At 34.4% G+C, this 6,000-nt stretch overlaps 1 protein-coding gene across 2 annotated transcripts in view; it reads left to right on the top strand.

The window, feature by feature from the left end:
• The first annotated feature begins 3,410 nt into the window (after positions 1-3,410).
• The window catches only part of LOC108563798 (carbonic anhydrase-related protein 10), a 167,958-nt gene continuing 165,368 nt past the window's right edge, over positions 3,411-6,000 (top strand). Inside the window, exon 1 of one of the 2 annotated variants that reach the window (XM_017922581.1) lies at positions 3,411-3,664. The gene's annotated coding sequence lies outside the window, so the exon portion shown is untranslated. Of the gene's footprint in view, positions 3,669-6,000 lie in introns of both variants that reach the window. The other variant, XM_017922579.1, reaches the window with a different exon arrangement.

Below are 6,000 nucleotides of genomic sequence, written 5' to 3'. Positions count from 1 at the left end.
ATTATTATTATATTGTCCTTTTTAACTTACTTTAAGACATTCATAAGGCTAGTTATCAATGTAAGATGATAGATTGCTTTAAAAAAAAAAAAATATAATAATTTGTGTTGCACGACGTAAAATACGGACAAATATTTGTCATGAGTGCCATCTGTCATGATCGTTGGAACTAAAATTTAATGAAATCATTGAAGTAAATTTTTATATATTCTTATGTTGAGAGGCCAGAAATTCTTAAATTTATAGACCTAACAAATTTTTAGACAACTGAATCAGACAACTTCGTCAACTGAATCAACATCGAATGGTATGGCTTATCAAGATTCATCTCTTGACCTACCAACCAAATTAAATGGTACATTCCTGTACATTTTCTAGAAAATTATACTAATACCCCCATGTTCAGACGAAAGGACAATGCGTGACCGACCGTCTCTTAAAGAGTTAAATTGTTCATCATTTAGTTTATTCTAAGTAAATATAGCATTGAAAGTGCTTAGCTTTACTTAGGTTTATTGAAAATTAGACTACACTGATTAGTATTAGTTATGACTGTGGCTAAAGAGTAATAAGGTTAGTTTAAATTAGGTCACCTGCAAGATATTAATATTAGTGTATTTGTATAATTTTCATTCCATTGAGATATAAAAGCTATCGTATTGTTGAATTTGCAAATTTGATTTATAATTTTTTCAATATCTATCCCTTCGGTATTTTCGTGTATTCAATTATAAAAAATATAAGACTCCAAGTATGAGCGTCTACGGCAATCGGATTTGTTGGTAAGTTGGAGCGAATGAGGAGAGAGAACAGGTGCGAGAGATACGGGCCCGTTCGCACAGTCCATCACCGATGCCTTCAATATTTGTTGTAGGATCAGCGAAAGCTGAGAGCAATATGCCGCAGCTCCTCTCAAATTCATCCCCATCCACGTTCACTCGAAACAGCGTATAAAAATTACTTCTACACGGGAAATTCAAGGAGCTCAGGAAAAGTACAAAACCGAAGATATAATAAAAGAGATGAAAGAGTACATACGTTGCTGCAAACTTAATTTAAGTAAAATTATTGATGGGCTTCCTTCTCCTACTCTTCCCGAAGAAGCCGTCAGTGCGCAAAATGATTTATATACTTTATAACCTTCTTCCGTATTTATCGTGCAGGTAAATGCATAAACACGGCTTATAAATCATCGCCGTTTCCTCGGCTAAAAGTAACGAGTGGATATATGTTAACTAAGATATTTCCCTTTCTGGAGCGTCTCGGTTCCATTTTATCCGAGAGGAAACTCCGTCGATCCATCAATAAGGCACACACTGCCGCGACTCTCGCTCATCTCCATCTTTCCCACACTTTCCACATACATAACATCGTCTAATCTAAAAAGATTTTTCGTTGGCGAAGAAAGAGCGGAAAATGTTTCGCTGTATGATCGAGGTTCGACAGTTACCGTCATCGCGGAACATTCGTCGGAACGACCGACGTTATTTATGTCCATTTGCATTTCAATCGCGCGAATATCACGCTAAATCTTTTGTTGCGCCGCGCAAGATGACAAGATGGAAATTCGAAACCGCCACTGCTGTTCCGACACCTCTCTCATCGCAACGCGACGTATCCTTTTATATGGTTGTTGTTTGCTGGCGGATGAAGCGACGGCGGGGGCGGCATCGTATTCCACGAAACGCGACTCCGACTCCGGAGAAAATATCAAAAACAATTTTTCTTTTTCGATTCACCCCGCGACAATAACCGCAACCCCGATTCAAACGGCAAGCATAAAATACAAGTCGGATTGCTTGAATCCGGGTACGAATAACTCACAAACGTAAACTCACATTTCATAACATCCATAGTACCGAAAGTCGTCACAGATGGCGCTGACATATATTTGTTTGTTTTACATCAAGATACGTTTTAGTCGGAAACTCGTTCGAATTGAACGTGGTGTAAATTACATTTGCAATTCGGAATTCATAGTATTCACAAATTGATGATCTAATTACTTTATGTTTTTAGAAGCTTAAATATATTAAATTGAATTGAAATAAATCATTATTTCATTATTCAAGGAAATTACAACATTTATTTTGAAATGTTCATTGAAATTTAGACTTTTCTTAATAATAGTTGTCATTTTATTATAAAATACATCTTGAAGAAATGAAATATTGATCTAGAAACACATTTTTACCAAAAAAATCTTTAATTGAACTTCCAATGCGTGTCCCACCACCCCTCAAAGAGTTCCTTTAAAAATTCAAATTTTTACTCAAATCGGAAATATCTAAATATAATTAAAATTTTCAAATATTGCTCTCAAATGTTCAGTTAATTGACGAATAAAATCGAAAAGTTATTAGGAAAATTAATTGCGTATACAATTACGTTCGACGAAATATAGAGTGACGTTAATAGGTATGTAAAGTGTTGTACGTTTGCGTTTGAAACTTGATTAGTGGTTTCCTTTTGATCCAATAACGGAGATGCGATTTAGTTGTTTCGATTCGGCCGCTCTCGGTCGATCGTTTTGCGCCCTAATTCGTTTAAGGGTTGGTGTGTTGTAGAGGGTGCATGGCGAAGAGGGTGTTGACCGACAAATATAATGCGATTTGATTAATGAACACAGTCTTACTGCGGACACGCCGGTAATTATTTAGCGGAATCAAATGTCAGGGGTGCCAACCCGAAACCTACTATCACCCTGCTGACCCCGCGGGGATTCGACCCACCGTTTCAGATTATGTGCCTTAAAAAGGATTAACGACACTTTATATACACGTTGGTGTGCGGTAATTGCCTTCCATCTGTATCATCATTTATATCAGTACATTCCGGTTGCAATTTCAGTGGTTCCCAAACTGCAATTAATACGAATTAGAAAGACAATATTTCAGTACAAGTTTCCACGGATACCGTGCATTGAAAAAGCCTTCATATCGCTACTTGACAATTAGTTTGTCTTTGTGTCTGGAAAATTGTTGAAAAGAAATTTATTAAAGAATTTAGTTTGAATGGAATTTTTTTCGAAAGGAAATTTGTTTGAATGAATAGTTTTTGGTAAAATTCCTTCGGATATTGTCTAACAGCATACAATAAAAAAAATGTAGAATTTAATATATAAAATATTCAAACAAATTTGTTCCATTCGAACATATTTTTTCGATCGTACTGGGGGATTGTGCACAGTGGGTCTAGGATTGAAGTAATTTTAAAAGTTATTTCCATTCAATTATACAGTGCACAATAAATTTATGTAGTGGCCTTGAAATTGTCAAAGGGTAACATCCGACTGTTGATCTTTCAAAGTTTATTTCCATTGTTGTTGCCAACTGCGTTGTGTGGAAACGCTCAATTAAATTTGCATTAATGTTGTTTATATGTTGGACGGTCAAAGCTGACCGGAACGACGTAGTGTGGGTCAGTTCGCTCGTGCAGCTGCGATATAAATAAGAAGGGTTCGCACGTAACCAGCACGTGCATAATTGACAAAAGCTGTTGCGAATACGTCCATCGATGTTTCAACAAGTTTCCTTTGAATTCCACCGTACGCAACGCAATTGGAATCAAGTGGAGCCGAACAATCGCTCCATTCTTTACAACAATTACATCACACGCTCACCGTACCTGGTTTAGTAATTGAGACAATCTATGGATTTGCATTGTTAGTAAGTAGAATCAAGTTAATTGATTCAATTTAAATTAAATAAATATATTTTAAATATAAATGACTAAATTATGAAAAAAAATATTGGATTATTAGAAATTATATTTGTAGTTTTAGTTAAGAAAGTTGTTTCAAATTTTATATTAATTATTAGTTAAATTAAATTTTACTTTGCAGTTGATTATGTATGCTTACTTGAAAATGAAATTGGTTGTCTATTTCAAAATAGCCATTAGCAGACGTGTTGAATCAATATAATTTAAAAGTCTAATCTAATTTCAAATACTCAACCAACATTTTATGAGAAAATATTCTTTGATTCACTTAAAAGTTGATTATGTTTGATTAAAGATTTAGAAGCAAACATATGTAAATGAATATTAGGTTGCTTTACGAAGAATATGCAATTTTGACTGAATATTCCTTTACAAAAACGGATTAAACCAACGTTTATTTACAATTCTGATGGGTAGATGATTGGTTAAGTATGAATAGTCAATCAACATTTATTGAGCAAATATTTTTTCTGCTAGTGAAAATAAATTGTATAACGTTGTCACGTATTTAAGGTTGAAGTTGATTATGTTTGTCTAAAGTTATTTGGTTGCCTAATTTACAATAGTCAACCAAAATGTGTTTAGTAAATTGGCAAAAATAATGTATTTTGGTTAAAAAGAATGGAAATGCTCCATTCAGTAGACCTGTCGCAGATTTGAAAGAAGGACGTTGATTGTTTCTTCCTGCCTGTGTAGTCAGAGATTTTCATGGAAACAAATAGATAGAAAGTGCGCTTGCTTTGTGTATTTTTGTATGTAAGAGAGAGAGAGAGAGAAAACGTTGTATATCGAGAGTGTATTTCCGTTTCAGTCGATGGAGAACGTATTTTGCGGTTTATAGAAATAAATGGGATATATTTTCGGTTATTGGTCCATTTGACATGACAATTCGGTCGCAGCGTTTCATCCCGCTCTGGCATATATACAATATTTAAATCGAATTTTGGTCGTAGCACGACATGCGGTTGAGCAACAAGGCTAAAGAGGGGGAGGACAAACGTCGTCCTCCTCCAACCCCTTCACGTTCTCATTTTGTCTGAAAAGATATAGAGAGAGAGAAAGAAAGGGTAAAAAACAAAAACGAAGAGATGGCGTTTTGGAACGTAAAAGTTTTATTGGCGACTGTTCGATTCCTTAGTTGAAATTTAAATGGAATGGATTGCCACAGAATTGAGATTAATAGTTTGCAGCGCCAAACAAGCAATCGCACTTATTTTTATATACGGATCCTCATAAATCATTAACGGCTCAAATGGACTTTCACTTCTTTTCGCGCCTTCTCGGTCTTCGTGCATCTCCCGATTGATGATCAATCCAGTTGGAAACAGTCCATAAATCAAATAGGATTTACCAAAAACAGAGAGCGATAATTAGCACAAAACCGGATCTAATGAACCAAACTTACTTAAAAATTTTAGAGACGTTTGGAAAGTTTTTACATAATAAAACTAATATTTTTACTATTGATTCAAATTCTTCTGCTGATTGATGTGTCATGTCAGGGCATTTCCAAACAGTGTGTTCCTTTCTCCCACAATTCTGACATTTTGGTTCCAAGTCAGTGGTGTATGTTTCAGCACTATTTTCTACTCTAAATTCATCAAAATTTGAGTTGCATGTCTCATATACATGGATGGATGGCAGTAATGTTGCTTCCAATGCTCTACTCGGCACTGTTGAGTAGCTCATATAATTGAAGTAAAAATCCTCCTCTATCAGTTTGTAATAGTTTTCCGCTTGACCCATAATAGTTTGTATGCTAGTGTTTTTTCTTGTTGTTCGTGATATTATCCTATACAGAATCTGTATCCGATGCCCATCCTCAACAGAGCATCACTGACCTCAGAATGCAAAATCTCTTTTGATATATTTCTTTATTATCATTTTGTTTGTTACAAATCTTTCTAATTCCTTGTTTATATTTATGTTAGTTTTAATCATAACATCAGTCTTAATTTGTATTATTTGTTCTTTATTCCCATCACCATCCAACTTTTCTACCATAATTCGTCTTGAAATACTTTCTTTTGTTTTTAAATAATAATGGAAGATATTCAGTTTTTTCATTATATTTGTTCATTATTCCCGTCACCATCCAACTTTTCTATCATAGTTCGTCTTGAGATACTTTCTTTTGTTTTTAAATAATAATAATAATATATTCTGATTTTTCATTATATTTGATTTATATTCACTCTTTGAAGTTGTTCATTTTCATGTGGTTGTTATCTTTGCTGGGTTTTTATATTTTCTTGCTGATGTGCTTTTATTAGTGTT

The sequence above is a fragment of the Nicrophorus vespilloides genome, unplaced genomic scaffold, assembly GCF_001412225.1.
Source record: "Nicrophorus vespilloides isolate i.1.1-1 unplaced genomic scaffold, Nicve_v1.0, whole genome shotgun sequence".
In the NCBI taxonomy this organism is placed as follows: Eukaryota; Metazoa; Arthropoda; class Insecta; order Coleoptera; family Silphidae; genus Nicrophorus; species Nicrophorus vespilloides.
This window is presented reverse-complemented; position numbering and strand designations above follow the sequence as displayed.